Source organism: Bombus flavifrons, chromosome 1, assembly GCF_040668555.2.
Source record: "Bombus flavifrons isolate JBK064 chromosome 1, iyBomFlav1_principal, whole genome shotgun sequence".
In the NCBI taxonomy this organism is placed as follows: Eukaryota; Metazoa; Arthropoda; class Insecta; order Hymenoptera; family Apidae; genus Bombus; species Bombus flavifrons.
Window position 1 is genome coordinate 7,788,480 of NC_138442.1, and position 17,220 is coordinate 7,805,699.

The 17,220-nt window shown below is 44.4% G+C and overlaps 2 long non-coding RNA genes across 3 annotated transcripts; both read right to left on the bottom strand.

Annotated features, from left to right (window-relative positions):
- Positions 1 to 836: 836 nt before the first annotated feature.
- On the bottom strand, positions 837 to 11,532 carry LOC138185185 (uncharacterized). 2 transcript variants are annotated; one of them, XR_011174546.1, is made up of 3 exons: positions 11,408 to 11,532; positions 3,332 to 11,187; positions 837 to 3,205 (listed from the first exon to the last, which is right to left on the bottom strand). It is a non-coding gene; the product is annotated as an uncharacterized LOC138185185 (long non-coding RNA). The 2 variants fall into 2 exon arrangements; XR_011174545.1 differs by having other exon boundaries at positions 837 to 2,780; positions 2,905 to 11,187.
- Positions 11,533 to 13,209: 1,677 nt separating this feature from the next.
- LOC138185195 (uncharacterized) lies at positions 13,210 to 15,105 on the bottom strand. The gene is made up of 2 exons (XR_011174549.1): positions 13,871 to 15,105; positions 13,210 to 13,661 (listed from the first exon to the last, which is right to left on the bottom strand). It is a non-coding gene; the product is annotated as an uncharacterized LOC138185195 (long non-coding RNA).
- Positions 15,106 to 17,220: the final 2,115 nt, after the last annotated feature.

The window sequence follows — 17,220 nt, forward strand, 5'->3', positions numbered from 1 at the left end:
TAGCAACGCTAAATAATTGTGTAAATAGTATAAAAATTCGCATTTAATTTAGTCGTAGTATCACTAGGTTATCGATCCATCTAAACGAATGATTCTACGTTTTCGATAACATCGTACTCGATTCAGTTTGGAGTTTTTGAGTGCGAGACTTTATCATTCGTCTGATTCGTCGGTAGGAAATTTTCGAAGATGAAATTGAAAATAAGATTGATTCAACAAAGCGAATTCGGGTTTCTAGAATGAAAATTGAGTAACGTTCGCAACGTGTAAATTCGGTGTGAAAAAATTGTTGGAAATCTTGCTAGAGGGAGACTCGAAAGACCATCGCCACTCCGGTTAGGGTGATTCGCGTTTCAGTTTGCGCTCCGAGCTTCGAAGCAGGGAGGGATCCTTGACATAAATAATCAGTAGTAGAGCACCGCGGTACTGCCCTGTAACCATGGTAACAACATCGATCGAGGCCTACTACAAAGTCGAAACCAGCTACCCTTCTCGTGCCATGCGTTTCTTTCTGTTTCCCTTCGTTTCCTTTCCTTTTCTTTACGCCCGCGTTTTTCCTCTCCCCCTTCCTTTACCCTTCGACTTCCGCCTCCCTCGCGCTCGCTTTCATTCCACTTTGTCGTCGTCCCAGCCCTTCTTCCCGCAATTTTTTTTCTCCCATTTTCTCCCTCTCACTGCATTTCCTCCAATTTCCCTGTGCTCTACTTTCCCAGACTTCTTCGACCTAACCTCTTTACGCTCATGCTCATCTTACTACGAGTGTTCTGTATTTTCTTCTGCTTTTTAACTACAATCTTTTTCTTCGAAAAGACTGTTCGACGATTGACCACCTTGTTTATACCAAATCGCTTTCTGTTATCTTTTCAGGTGTAATATCGGAACGAACTGTATTTGCAGATACACGTATATTTTTACAACGTACTTGTACGTACATACAAAAATATAGGGCACGTCCTTAGCAAAGCCTGGTTTCAACATTGGTTCCCTCGATTGTGGATTAAGAAATAAGTCGTGCACGTTCGACAAAGCAAACTGCTATCGAAGCATTGAAAAAAAGTCGCTTAGTTTTTGCTTTTGCTTGCACGCAGCACGATTTTGCAACTTTATGCGAAAAGTGTCGTATATGCATACCGTTGATTGCACACTGTTTTCTTTCACACTCGCGCTCTGTTATCTTTCCACCAACGCAACGCGACCACCCTGTCTTTTCTTTTCACCTCATCGTTACGAAAGATAGTCGAGCTCGTTCGATCGACGTATACGCGAGAAAGAGAGACGGTTATTGAGGCTTTTGCAAGCGACCTGCGAATTCTCCTTTTCGTTATAAATGATAGTTCAGCTTTCTTATTTCGATGAATTAAATATGCGACACGCTCCTTGGGACAGAAACGATTAAATATATACCTATCGATTGCAAATGAGAAATACCCTTAACTTCGGTAACATTGTACCAAGGTAGAGATAGCAAAGAACAATGCGGAAACACGTAACCGACGCGATAATTCGGTTGGTTAATGCGTTTCCATCAAAGCATTGTCATCTAGAACGTGTTTAGGTCAGTACGGTTGCCGTTCATTCGTTGAACGAAACCTTCGTTTCCTCGGAGTTACACGAAACTGCTTTTAGACATAACGAGGCGCATCGGTGCACTCGTGACCCTGATTGACGAAAGCGTTCCCAGAACGCCAACGGGCCACCGATGCCGTCGCTTTTATCTATTTTTATCTATCGCGGTACTTCTCGGAACTTCACATCCGATGCTCTACGGAGAAAACCTAGTCGCGACCGCGAATATCTTACAAGTCAGGTTGGAAGATTGCGAAACGCACGCGACAATCGGAAAACTCGAAAGAGATCGCCTATGGAGGATTCCCAAACGATACGTTCCTTATCGTATTGATGATATACGCATTCAGCCGATTCATGGTTTCCTCGATAAATTTACCGGCGGGCTATTCATTCCCGATACCATGGACCAGATAAAACTGTCTGGAACGATAAATTACGTTATTTCAGGTACGTTAATGGTTACGGTTACCGTTGTCAGAAAGTTACTTTCGGTTTGATCTAAGACTTGATCGAGGATAGCGGAACGTCACGTTTAATTTTTAACTTGCTTTCTAATTCGTACGCGTTTCGCATCGAAACGAAAACCGAGCAATACCGTTTATCCAATAGCTATTGTTCGTGCAGCTATCGCAGACGATAGAATTCACGGTATATATTAAAAATCGATTCACGTTGTCGCGAAAGTGTCGAACGGCGCGCGAGGGAAAAGATAAAACGTGTGTAAAATAGAAGGTAACGCTGCTCGATCAAGGGAACACGAAAATCCTGATAGGACGGGCAATAGTAACGGTACCAGGTGGCACGAACAACGGCGAGCTGCCGAGACGTGGGAAAAAAATCGGAAAAAACGATTCGACACGATCCGCGAGTCGGCGTTCGTGCACGGAACTCGCGACGAAGCCGCTCGCGGCGCGTTTCAAGGCTGAACCGTCTCTTCTCTGCACTCTACCTACACTCTACGTTCTACGTTCTACACTCTTTTCGTCCTCGCCAAAGACGAAGCATCTTCTCCTTTCCCCTAACCTCGCGCGCTCGCCATCTCTCTCTCCTTCTTCCTCTCTCTGAATCTATCGGTACGTCCGCACGTCCGTTCGTCTTGCTCGGTTTGTTTCCTCTGTGCCGTTCGTTTCTCCTCGTTCCTCTTCGTCCACGTTCGTGCACGTTCGACCATGTTCGTCCGTGTTCGTGAGTCGCGCCACGACAGTACTATCCTATCGCATGACTCTGCAGCGTTACGCAACTAACAGAAGGCTAGATAGGCGACGCAAGCCGCGGGGGTTGGTTGCCGTAGAGCTGGAAGAGCGCGCATGATCGCCCTACAACAGTGGTACTCACCGAGCTATGCTCACTCCTTCGCTACCATGCCGATCAAATTCTCGAAAGTTTGCTCGTGCCACGGTTAAAGGGATTCTTCGAATATCGTTTCTCCTCCGTGTGTAGATCGCACGAACGAACGATCATGGAATGTGCACGCAATATGCGTTAACCGCAGTTGGTAACAGTTGGTTTTTCCACTTGGAAATCGGTGCCGTTCGAGACAACGAACGCGCTCGCCTTTCTCGCTGAATCTTGGATATTTCCACTTGCTCGACCAATTGCTTTCCGCAACGACGCCGTCTCCCTCAGTCGGTTCTTCCTACGAAACCAATGCCTTTCCGATGTGCATACTTGAATTTTAAATTACGTATATACTTCAAAGGAAGGTTGTTAGTCGAACGAATATTCAAAATGTTATACTTAATTATTTATTCGGTACGTTTACCGTCTAATTTCGAATACGAAAACAATGGAAATCGCACACCGTGAAAGTCTTTGCGTTCCGCTTCCATGAACGTCAAATCGTATTTTAGTATCAACGAGTCTCTCATTTCGCAGAAAACGCTGACTCTTATTGTTACTAACGCGACGGATTAAGACGTAGAGTAGCAACGGATAATTTTCGCGGTGAGTACCACTGTGTTACGCTACCTTCACATGCGGGTGTATACACGCAAATTCAATATACATACATACATATATTCCCATGGAATACGGCGGGCGTAGTCGTGTCGCATCTATTTGGAATGGTATTAATTTATGATCACAAAATCAGCAAACGTAATTGTAAGCGTGGTCTCGTCGTTCCAATGTATGTACTTACGCACGAACTCGTATCTACTTAATGCGTATGTAGGTATGTGCTTGTAGTAGGTATGTAGTAAGTATGTACTTGCATCATGGCTGCAGCGCTGTGTAGGACATCTTTGTGCAAACAATTCGACTATTTTTCTGTCCAGGGTCACCTGTCTTTTTCAATAGCGAACAATTTCTTCTGTCGATGATTTGTTCCTTGGTTTCGAGATTATTTATTGCCCATACGTACACCGAGACAAGTAACAAGTATAGAAAATTAGAATCTTTCTTTCCAAAGGGCAGGAAGATCGAATGGAAAATTTTTTATAGTAGAAACCGGTGGTGATCTTGATCTTATATTCTTCGCGCATCCTGTTACAACGCGATAAGAATCTTTTTTGCTTATCGTGCTCGAAGTAAGGTAGTGGCTTAAGCAAGTTCTAATCGGACGAACGATTCAAAAACAAACCAGCAACTCGGCACAGCGAAATTTATCTGATAAAATTATACACTTGGATTTATTTAGCGACAATATACCTATATAAGTAAGTAATATTTCATCGTTATTTTCGATTCATCGCACGGGAAGTTCGTTCGAACACACGTATACTTACCTATATGCCACACACAGCATTTTGAGAATCGTTTGTCCGATCACGACGTAAAAACAGCTCGAGCGTTCAGCGGCGTTAAAAGAACGAAATATCGCTAAGTCTATCTTGCGATTACGTAAGAATCGCCAGAGAGTACCGCCTGTGTATATTTACGCGAGTGTATATGTGTGTACGCATTCACGTCCAGGCAGAGAATTAGTCCGAAAAGGTCCGACGTGGCCGGAGCAAAATCGTACAAAAATCTTACCGCGTCTCGGTCGTTGAAATATCTTCATTGCGAAAACATACTCACCGTAGATATGCTCATCGTCACTCCGCCGCAATTCCTACCTTTAAAAACCAAATGAACGACGTGCGTCGTATTTTTGAAACATTTAGAATTTCAAATATTGAAATTGAAAATTAAAAAACCTAAGCGCCACGTCATTTCGCTAACGCATAATACGAGTTCCTAACGTACGTGTATCATATTTGTTTACTGTAAGAAAACAAAATATCCTTATCGATAAGTATAGATCCTCAAGAGTAATCATTGTTTAACGAGTTTTCACCAAGGACGAGTACTCGAGGCGAAGATTCCTCTCAGACACGCCGAATAGTACGCAAAACCAAAGACCAGACCTCCTCGCGTGAAGCGACGAAATGCCGACGCATACACGGTATTTAAGAGACGGCTAGAATCAGGCGTGTTTCAAGAAATAAGCATTTTTAGTGGAATTGCCGCGGTAATGGGGAGGCAGGGTTAACGAAGTCGATGCGCGTTTAATATCGGCTAGGAAGTTGGTCGAAGGACGGAGGAAGAAAAACCGAAAGGTGGAATAATTACGAGGAATAGGCAGCGAGAGAAATTCGTTCCCATCGATGCTCGTTAAAAGAGAGACCGAGCTGCGTTGCTCGAAGGTCGCTGCTGCCCTCTAAAATTAACGATGATCCACCGGTGCGCGAATTCACTAGGGCGAAAGTCCGCTTCCTCTGAAAGGGTCCGCGCTTCCGTGTAGCGGCAGATTCGCAGCTTAGAACGTTCGTTACGAACGCTCGCGGGTCGGCCTATCCCTGCACCTGTCATTCTCTCGGAGAACACGCGAATGTTTTCACAGTCGATGACGTAATGCATCGTTTTTACCTTGCAAACCCGTGCCTTTACGAAAACTGTCAGGTATATAGGTTAGGAAATTCGAAACTAACGACACGTCTTTCAACTCGATCCGATGTGTTTCATCTTGGAGAAGATAGAAATCGTTGTTCCTTTTTTTGCTACGAGATTCTATCGAGACCGAAGATACTGGTCTTAGCAACAGAACGCAAAGAACAATCGAGGATGAGGAAAATAAATGTTTCCAGCAATTCCTGCAAGGAAAATCTCGGAAGTACGAGTGAGCCGTAATTACACCGGATCGCAATAACGATAGGAGGTTTCCTACGCTACGATTTCAAGTCCCGTGTCAAGGGGGTCTGAAAGTGTTTTCGACGCAATAACGTAACCGCCCAATTTCTCGCAGGTGTTTTGTTGTGATTCAGATATTAATTCTCGAAGCGAATCTCAAACCTAACCCCAACCTAACCCTAATCTCCACAGACAGTATCGTTTCAGACGTTCTGAGACGAAATTTCCTTTAAACTGTGTAGAGATACGCACACGCAGGAGAAATGAAAGAAGAAGCAGAAGAAGAAGAAAGAGTTTCAGTGACAGGCACCAACCGCCGTGGCATCGTTGAACGAAAGAATATTCTAGCTAGATCGGTGTACCATTTATGATTGGCGAAGCATGGTGATAAGGGTGAGATAAAATAGCGGGCGGTCGATCGGTGAAAAGAAAGGAGCGAGCAGTAGGCCAGCAGACTCGCGACGATTAGGCTTGCGCGGTATGACGGCCGAGTCGTTCGACCTAGTTCGTAAAATAACGCGACGGAGGCGTACTTACCGAAATGTAGGACAACGGTATTCACGCGCAGGAAGCGGCGCAATTATGGATACGCGAGAGAACGCAAGCGGTCGCGCACGCGTGATTCTAACCTCCACAATTGCGCCTCCTGATGCGACGCGACGGCACTCTCGTTATGGAAAAATACGGCTGCAACGCTGCTCTAGCCACAACGGACACCCAACAGGTCTATCCGCATACTCTGAAATTTTCATGGCTCGATCGGCCAGATGAATGTGTCTGTTCGTCTTCGAAACGATCTTCGGGACGCTTGGCGATCTCTTCCTCTTTTATTACTCGCGTTTCCGTGCATCGAGATGCTCGTTCGTTTCGTATTTTGTAGATACGTTACGTGCATTATGTGAGGGTCAAAGGTAAAGAAATACGCGTGGAAGGAAGAATTTGGCCTCGAAAATACAGAGAACGGCAGATGGGAACATTGAGAGGAGGAGGAGGAGGAAAAAGGTAGCGGAGAAAACGCCGCGGCTAGCGAGGAGCGAGGAACGCGACCCTAATATTTAGCTCTGCGGAGATGAACGTTAAAGTTGATCCAGTAAATTTACGCGTCCGTTTCATAGATGCACTGGCCCAGTTTGCAGCGGCTATGAAAGCAAGGGATATTGCGAAGGGGGTTGAGGAGAGGGCGTGATATCTGTGTCACGGCACAAGCGCCGTACTCCGACCGAGTACGATTCATAGCAATGTTGTTGGCCCGCTTAGGAACCGCGCGACCATCGGCGGAATGCTCCACCATCGACGATACGCGTCGTTCGTCTCGATATTGCTGTTCCTGCCTCGATTCTTCCGGATTGAGCGTTTCTTTCGCAAGATTAATCGAGTCGAAGAACGAAAGGAGGAAGTTCTCGGCCTTAACAGTACACGATGAATCGCCCTAGGTTTGCCTCATCGTTCACGCCGCTGATCAATAAATAACTAGGCATCGTTACATTTCATCGTTGGTAGACCTGCTAATCAAACGGATTGCCTACCAACGCGTAGTCGATGAATAAATTCGAGCTTTCCCTTCGAAACAGATCTGTCAAGTCGACTCGAATTTTCGAAGTTAAATCAACCGCCTGGAATATCACAGATGGTACAGCGAAACGATTCGCTTCGATCTTTCGGAAGAGCGTCTAACCTCGGTGAGAAAGAATTCGGTCGATGGATCTCTGGAAATCTGTTTCTCTGTGTCGATTCATCTGTTCGACCCTGCCACGATAACTCGCTCTCTAGTGGAGCGCTTACGTAAGAAAGCCGTACCTACCTTCCAACCCACCTCCTGGCTATTCAAGGGATCAAGGCAAACCGGTAGGCCGGCAGCCTAGCAGGCAAGCAGCCAGGCAGGCCAGGAGAATCGAGCAACCAGAGAGCAGCTAGAGAGGAGGCTGGCTGGCAAGCAGGCAAACTAAGATGCAGGTAGGTAAGTAAGTAAGTAGGTAGGTGGGCACATGCGAGCGCGCGTGCGCGTCCACATACCCTTTGATAAACCTGCCAAATGGATAGACTCTGCAACAACGGAAATACCTCTGTCCCTCCTCCGACACTAGTGCGCCCTCTCCTTTATTATCTTTTACGTTTCCTGCTCCACCTCCTTTTGCTCGATTCAAGACTATATTATACTCGTGCGTCGTCGATCCCAAAACGGTCAGTCATTTCGTTAGTTACATCGATCAGCGAATGACTTTTTTTCTTTTCTTTTCAGAAAATCTTAGAAAACAACGTTCAAGTATCCTTGAAATTTCTGCTTACCGACGATGAAGCAGCGCCGCTCGTTAGTCCAGCGCTATTTTTCTTTTCTTCCTCTTCCAACTCCTCGGTTCTTAAAAATTCTATCTCACACAGACGATAATCGCGCCATTATAGCACGCATTACGTAACCCGCCTCGGTTTTCGAGGATAACGAGCAATCCCGGCGAGGGAAGCCAGAGATATAATTGAAAGACAGGTGAAGACGCACAGCTCGTAGGGGTGCTAATGAGGGATATCTCGGCGGTGTCGCTCGGGGGAAGTTGTATGCGAAATAAATGACGCGGGTACTATCGTACTTGGAAAATATCGCGCGTGAATATTCGCCTCGTACCATGGGAGCAATATCGAAAAAAACTCGGACGATATAGAAAAGGGAGAAGAGAAACGAATGTATCATCTACGTCGAATGTACAGGTGCAACTTGCACGTGTGGAAATGCACTTGCTATTAAACACGGTTGTAACCTGTTACTTACGCGAGGCAGAAACAGTAATATCTTTTGCCGTTCATTAAAAAAAAAGGACACCGGTTGGTTGCAGTTGAATGAATGAATCCATACATATTATTTATCGTTCGATTCGTAGTGCGTATACCGGATAGCGCTGTAAGCCAGTTAACATATCGTGATGGTAGATGGAGGGACTGTTTATCGGGAAACATTTTAGTGGCTATAGCGAGTAAATTGTGCCGTTGTTCCGCGAAATCAAGTTGCTCGACATTTATTGTCTCATTTTCGCGGAACGAACAACCTAGTAGAGGAAATAACGTTGTCTAAATTTAGACGTATCTGCGAGAAATTTCCTCGTATGATGTTTAGAGAGATAGTCGCCGTGAAATTTTACAAGGCTACGTTCCACTAGATCGCGTGAGCATTATTCGTTCGACCATCGATTACGCGAGCGTTGCATCTTTCCGTTTGGCGCCACTATCTTCGTACTCGGACTTGGCGATACACTTTGCCAATTACTTATCTTTCGAGTATTAGCGAGCGTAAATCCTGTTCTCTTTTGTCAGAGTGGAGAACTTAGTACATACAGACGCACTCACGTTTGCCGCTGTAGTGGAGTTTGCAGAGCGTATCAGAATGTACAGAGGCGGCAAGTTTACACATACGAGAACGAGAACTCCGGCGGTAGAACGTCGGCCAGTAATTAGGCCAGTGAAACAGGTCGATCGATTTTGTCCCGAAAAAGCTCACGCTCCAAAAACCTATTTAGTTCTAGACAAGAGGAGGGGGAGGAGGGGCTCGCGATACGTCTCGGTGACTCAGCCCGCCTCTCTGCGCACACGTATTTCTTTCGATAACCAGTCGTGTTCCTTTGAATTCCGTAATTATTCGTTACGCGTAACACACGTATCTGTTTGACCGTTGAGTTCCTTCAACGGCTGCCATGTCCCATATTTGTAACATGATCTCGTGAAAAAAAGGCGAGTGATCGATACCGCTGATAAACGTCTTCTTCCATATCTAATAAATATAACGAACGTCGGACATTACAGGCTACGTATTCCAAACGAAAGTAACATTAAAGAAAGACAAGAAATCGAGAACGCTTCGAATTGAAAACTTGGAAACGAAGTCTAAACGGAAAGGAGAATTTCGTAGATCTAATAAAGATGGCTAGAAGGTGGTACTTTCCATCGTTTCGCGAGAATAACGTGCCACGTAACGGAAAACGAGGAAGGCCGATTAAGAAAGACTACACCAAGACGCTAACGAGCGGCGTGATTGCGCAATTTCCGGGAAGAAACAATCGCAGTGAGGGAGCTACGATTTTTCTTCAAGGAGCAGAATGGCATTCGTCCTTGAAGCGCCCTTGATACTGGCTGTGGAAGCTAAATCGGCCGATGGAAAGCCGTCGAGTTTGGCGAGTGTAGGGCGTGGTCTAGCGAGGCACCCGGTGACCTCCTAGCCAGCTAGGCGGCCATCTTTGAGCATCGAGTTGTCCGGGCGTGCTGCGAGGGTGAAAGTTGGGGTGGGTTTTCGGAGAGGATAGAAGCACGAACAGGCTGCTTCGTAAAATCCTCTCTCCACTGCGTGGCCTCGCTCCGTCAAAGGAGACGCCCTCTCCCACGCCTTGCAACACTTCCTTCTCTTTGCTCTCTTCTCCCTCGTTCTTTCTCTCCCCACCGGAAGTTCTCGCTTTCGTTTTCCTTTTCCCCCGTTGCTTCGTTTCGCGCCGCTTCGATCACTCATCTCGTCTCCGCAAATGCTTTTGCCTCTGCGTAGATACCATTTTTATTGTACGACTATCGTTTTGAGGAACGTTTCATCGGTTCAAACAATTAGAAGATGGTGCGGATTTTTCAACCTTCCGAGGAAACATCTTTGCCGATACACCATCCGGTTTATCGTACTTTTCACTTTATCAAAGTGGAGATCTCTGTTTCAGCTGTTTTCAACATATTTTCTCGAGTTTACGAAGATACGAAGTTGGGGATAAATCGAATCGAGATTTATATGTTTCTATACGATTGGATCCCGTTCACGCGAGAAGAGTTTCGTACTCGCAGAGGCGGGATCGAAAAATAATTTACCCGTCGACGTAGAATTGTCGCTTCTATAGGTGTCGCATCGTACACAGTCGCAGCTTGACGATAAAGCCAGGATCTAGTCCCAGGAAAACGCAACGGAACAGCAGGAAAGGACTTTATTTCTGCTGAGTTCGAGAGACAAGCTGTATATCGCGATATATCGACAATATTTAAAATTTAGCTGACCGATGAAAAATGTATGAACTTCGGTACGGACAATCGTAAAGTTACACGGTCGATACACGGTCACGAGGATAAATGTAATCGTCCGGATAAAACGTGTTACGGAGCTTAGCAACCTTTAACGTAGCGATACGTGTTTCGTTTGACGTTCGTAAATATCGTGACGCTAAAAGGTAAGACATTTTTCCTTCGCTTCTCCCTTTTTCTTCCTCATTTCTGTTCGCGGCATAGGTAGAAAAAGTTTCGCGGCTACGATGACGCCCAATGAACGGAAAACGCAGACATTTGTCGAGCGTCTGAAAACAGGATACGAATCCCGATGGCGTATTAACGGTTTGATATAATTGTGGTTATACAGCGAGTTATCGAATTTCCGACGATAGCCATACTCTTCTTATTTTTCTGTTTCTCTTTCTCCTCGGGCTATCTTTTCTTCTTTTTTTTTCTTGCCACTGCCGTTCTATGCATTGTCGGTATTCTACTGACGCACTTCCGGAAAAGTTCCTGCAACGTAAATTCCGATGAACCGTACTGCGAAAGCTCGATGCACGGCGAACCTCAGCGCACGTAGAAGCATGGAAATGTATACTGACATTCCTCGATGAGTAAAATACGAGGAAACCGATTTCTTCGATAGAAACGTTATCGAAATGCAAAATTCAACGATAGGCGGACGATAGCAGAAAGAACTCTAGAAAAATCGCATGTAACGCGTCACGTTTACCTTATAATTCTTTATGCGCTCGATCATTGTTCCAGTGTCGTAGAAACTTAGCCTGCTTTTCTCGATGGTTGCTTACTTGTAGAAGAAGCATCTCCCAGTTTTGAGCGACTATATCTCGTTACGACACTTTTAGAAAGCACACTTTTGTGAACGAGGCTGGTTAGGTCGATCTTTCTTGCGTAACGCCAATTTTACGGATACGCGCACGATCATTAAAATTCAAGTTCGCTCCGGGTAACGCTCGTTTCAGGTAATCAAAATAGAAATTTCGCGTGGGTTTAATCGCCTCGGATAATCCCACAGCGACAGCTTATACAAACTTCGAAGTAGCGATGGTTCGAATTTAACTCTCGACTTAGCCGCTTTAAAATTATGCGCGTGATTCGAGTCAAAAGGAACTTGGACGTGTAACTTTCTATTTCTGGGCATGTCTTTAGTTTTCGTAACGAGACAACGTCCAAATCGTTAAAAATCGCAGTAACGAGGCGTGGAAACGGATTGGAAACGACGATTTGGTAACGGAAGATGCGGTAGTCGATTTTCGTGCAACTTTATGAAGCGGTAGTTTGTGTAGCGTATTGTAAAGGATCCGAAGCTTTCTGTTCTTTTTCGCTTGTTCAAGGCCTGGTTGCCTGGTCTACCCCACCGCTGAATTCTCATACTTATATCACATCACGGTTTCGTTCTCCTCTCCCCCCTCTGTAAGTTTTCTACGTAGAAAGACCTCGGTCGTTCTCTCTTCGCTGTTCTTCCATTCTCCGTTCCTCCCACTTGCTCTTTAGCCGCCCAGGACTTCTGTGTGTCTAGCGTTGGTCGTTCGATTCTGCCTCTTAATTTCTCTAACAACTTGCATCTGATATCATTCGTAAGATCGATCGAGAACTGTACAAATGTTCCCCTTTCTGCTTATATACGAACGAATAAACGTAATTTACCGTAAGAAATTACAATGAACGAGACGCGTTATATAATTTCTTTCCACGTGGTTACAGCTCGATAGATTTATCACTTTCTACCAAGGTTGCGCACTACGTTTCTTCAAATTTACTACACGTCGCTGTTTAAACTAATCGAGAACTTGTACCGTTCCGCGTGGCGGAAAAAATTCGAAGCGTCTCGAGGCCATCGCTAGCCATGTCTTCCTTTTCATTCTCGACCCCCCTCCTGTCCGCCACGCAACACACTCTTCGTCTTTACCCGCTCTTCGTGATGATCCACGATCTTTACGGATGCCCCTTTCCCCGCCGTTCAACCGTTTCGCAATGATGTCATCCACAACATTGGCGCAGGCAACGAGAATTTTCAAACGACGGAAAGTAGAAAATGAAGTCTGACGCCTCGACGATGTCGCTATGGAACGAGTGCTTTTTATGTATATTCCACATATGTATATAGATAAACAGATGTGCGACTATCGTAAATGTTTCGCCTAAAAATTGTGGCAGTTAAAGCCAGTTGGCGTACATAATGAGTAGCGTGGAATTTTCATCGCTGATGTTATAGAACGTGCGAAAGATGCAGCGAGGACGGAACTCGTATTTAGCGGATTAAGTCGAAACCCGAAGAAGACGAGCCAAGTCACTAGCCGGCATTGTTTCGGATTATGTATTTGATGCGCGTAAAGAGGTTTAATCCTTTACCAAAGCGGTTAACAAGATTACCAAGGCGAGGGTATAAACGTTCTAGAAATCTTTATAACCTTTTACCATGTTGATACGTGAATTACCTAAAAAGATGTTAGCCGCAGATTGAATAGAGTGGTGTGGTCTTTTAAAAGAAGCAAATGAATTTTTCTGATTATATATATATATATATGTTTATTCTTAATATTGTTGCAGAAGATTCAAGTGTATAAAACTAACGCTTTATTACAAAAACAACTCTTTTCTATCTTACATGCGCATGCATAGAACATCTTACTTTACATGTACGTATATATTTATCGTAAATTGTATTGCTTATAACAACAATCTGTATACGCCTACGGATATAAATATAAACAAGTAATTACATACATGTATATACAGTCGTATTACTTCCGGTGGAATCGCTATATTTAATAACAAGCGAATGATATTAGACAAATTCGGTACTTTGCCAACATCGAGATGCACTACGAGTTTGTGAATAAAAATGATCGTTATTGGATTGAAAATTGTAGAAATCAATAGAAATAGCAATAAATCGGGAAGTTCAACTATTCGAACGACTTTGATTGCAAGTGTGTTTCCTCGGACTCAGGTAGAACAGCACGCTATAGGCCATGGCGAAGCGGATTCGAGGCCAACGAGTAAAATTAGATAGCGCGTGAATGGAATTCGAGCCAATCGAGCAATCCCAAATGGAAATGGAAACGTTTCGGTTACTATACAAAAGATGGCCGCAATGCGGTGGCGTCTATAAAATGGCGGTTGTTGACCACCCGCCACTTGCGTTTTTGCATGGGTTTTAACCAATACTTACGGCTTAGGATCCTTCTTTCCCAAGGCCATTTTCCAGTTCCTTTTACGACCCTCCGAAATCGACCAATGAAATTATGTACCTTCTTCCGCTACCATATCCGAAACGAACCAATCATGGTCGAGTTATGCTAAAGTGGTAATAACCAAGTGATCGAACGAAAGCAAAAGTTTCTTTGAAAATTTTGTAAAAGAAGGAAAGAAGGTTCAAGTGCAAACATTTAAAGATTTATAATGCACATTGTTCAGTAGTAGCAATGATTCAATGTTGATGGTATTGAAAGAGGGAACAAATCTGGTAAATATTACGAGATCGGTACAAAATACATATCGATACTACAATCTCGATAGCGGTACGTGCGTACAAAGTAGCACAAGGCAAGCCAGTCCCACTTCCCTTTCCTCCTAGCATGTACGTGCGCACACGGTATATCTCGTTCGTTCCATCATAGTCTCCTACCTGTTCATTCTTCCTAAGGAGTGGTAACTTTCCAAACTTTTCGTTTGTATATACATACGCTTTTTACGTGAAAATCGTGACAAGATATGCGATGGTCCCCTTCTAACAACTCTGATCCGATAAAAACATCGTAAACACTTTTTTCTTTCACAACCTTCAAGAAAATGATACATTTTAAAATGTAACGAAACAAAATGTTTGTTTATGTATACAAAACAATTAAACGTTCAAATTATTTTCTATGATTTTTCATACGAAAAGTACACGTTTGAAATCTTTTTAAACAATTATTGCATCGTACCATTAAAAATATGCATCCAACGAATTTCCCAAAAATAAAAGAAATAATCGGTCCGAGGAAGCAATAAACTTGATCAACCTGCGAAGAAGCATCCATCAAGAGTTAAAAAAGGTACGCTGTTATCCACTTATTATGTATATGAAAAATGACAACGCAGAGCTTTACGAAGAAAGAAAAAATGTAAGCCCATAATCACCAGCAGCAATACGGTACGCGGTACGAGGCCGACGATGTTTGCTAAGTTACGAAAGTAAGCGGTTTTAGAAAGTACAGAAGGCTCGAGGTGAACGGCGCTCTAACGGCAGGGATATTGCACAGCAATTACAAAGTGGCTTTGCAACGACGATCGAGACCGCGTTACTCAGCTACTACGTAAGACAATTCGACGAAGCAGGTGTACCCATTCGATTTACTACATATTCGTCTAAATCCTACCGTTAAGAGAACGTGCGTGATTTTAAACGCTACAATATTTGAAAAAATTGTCAATCAAACGAAAAGAACTAAAGAAAAATATTATCATAGACTCCTCCACGCTTCTACGTAAGGATGAACGCGATTTTACGAATGAAATTTTCCGGCCGACGGATGTGCACTGTACTTTACGCTTCAAACGAGCGGAAGACTAATTTGCGTACGCTCACGGCTGCGTTCGACTATACACGCAACTGAAAAAAGACAGAACGATGGATAGGAACGACGATATGCTTGAAGAATGGTCAGTACTCGCACAGTGTTTTCCATGATCCCAGAGCCTTTTTAACAAAGTACATTACAGCTGGGGGAACACGGTTTTCACTGCTGAGCCCACGAAACCAATGAATAATCCCACGCACGTATGCAGTATCTTCGTCCGTTTTCTGCAGCATACCGTATCGTTTCCGAAATCTTAAAAAGTATATAAAGGTGCGAAAGGAGAAGGTAACGTGATATCTTCTTGTAAAAGTGGAGCGTGTTCGATTGACGTTGATAGAGATGTGTCGCGAGGTCGATAGGAGAGAGAAAAAGACTGACTATCGTAGCACAGAGAGCCAAGCCAGTTTCTCACCCCCACTGACCTAGCGACCGAGAAAAAGATCAAGGTGTTGTTGCGTCGGCAACGGGCGAACCATCGAGAGCAACGTCGAAAAAAAGTACTCCTTCTTGTCTACCCTGCACTCTCCAGACGTTATCTTCCACCAACTGCCGTAACAAACGTTAGATCACACACTGGCCCAGCGAGAGCAGAGCCACGGTTTGATCACGTGACGTTAGGTTGCGTCACAGTTGCCCCTCTCACCACTCAACCAACGAACCAACCGAACGACGAGACCGCCATCTTTACCCACTGATAGACCAGAGGAATACGGACACGAGCACCGTCGACGTATGAACGTTTCCTTTCTTTCTTTTTTGTCATATGCACGAAAGATAAATTTCTGATCGTCAGATCAATATTCACCAAATCAATAAGATCTTCTCGCATCGTTCCATATTTTTATTTCTCCTCGGAGGCTCTCACGATTAAATCTGCGAGAGATCTGTTGGACCCTCCATGTGCCGCGCTGGCATTTATTGGAGCTCACTTCACACGTCGTACGTAAGTGTTTATGTATATATGTATGTATGTATGTATGTATGTATGTACGTAGAACGATTGAACACGAACGGATCTAATCGGACAATCGCGCGTTCAAACATTTTATACGGTAAATTATGTACGGCGTATTTGATTTTTTTAATACAAATGCGAAAGTGAAAAACTGCAAATTGCGAGCAAAGAAATATAGAAATGCGAATTAGATAATTAATTAAATTATTAGTTAATGAATTTTTAAACAAAATATCTGGAAAACATTTGTCGAATACAAATGCGCATTACCACGATAACTGACCTTTAGAGATCGCGCGATCACTTATACAGACAAATAGTAAAAAAGATATAAAGTGGTGCACAGTGACGGTCCAAGGCAGTTACTTGGTTCCACAGTCGATCATTTGGAATTCGGTGCTCGTTTCCAGTTAGGCTCGGTCTCGGTGAAACGCCACGCACGCAATTTGCGGACCACGCCACGGCACAGCAAAAATCAAACGGATACGCGACACGAGTTCTATTATCACGACGATGCATAACGCTTTATATTTCAAAGAACCAAGGCCGACAAAGTAGCACAGACCGCGGTTTGATCCGAACTGACGACGAGAAGCAAAGACGAAGGAACAATGCCGTGGTCGTTATCGATGGCAAACGTGGTAACACCACGATAGCGTCGAGTCTCTGGCAAATGACGAGAGGTCTCTATCTTCGAGTTCGGAAAACTGCCGGAGAGAAGATTCGAGCGTTAAACACGACCGACTCCGATGGCGAGCAGCGACGAACGAGGATGCGCTCGAGCGCGTAGCCTGTGCCGCACTCTCAGTTTATCCCCACTACCAACTATGATCGGCATCCGGTGGTAACTGAGGCGCGCATTCGCAAGCATTTCTGCTCGCTGATTGGTGCATAGCCGTTGCTACTTGGCCTGCCATTGGTCGATTGCACACCACGAATTCCCGCGGCGTTCACTATCCATGGGACACACAACACACACGTAGGAAGCACACGAGGCCACTC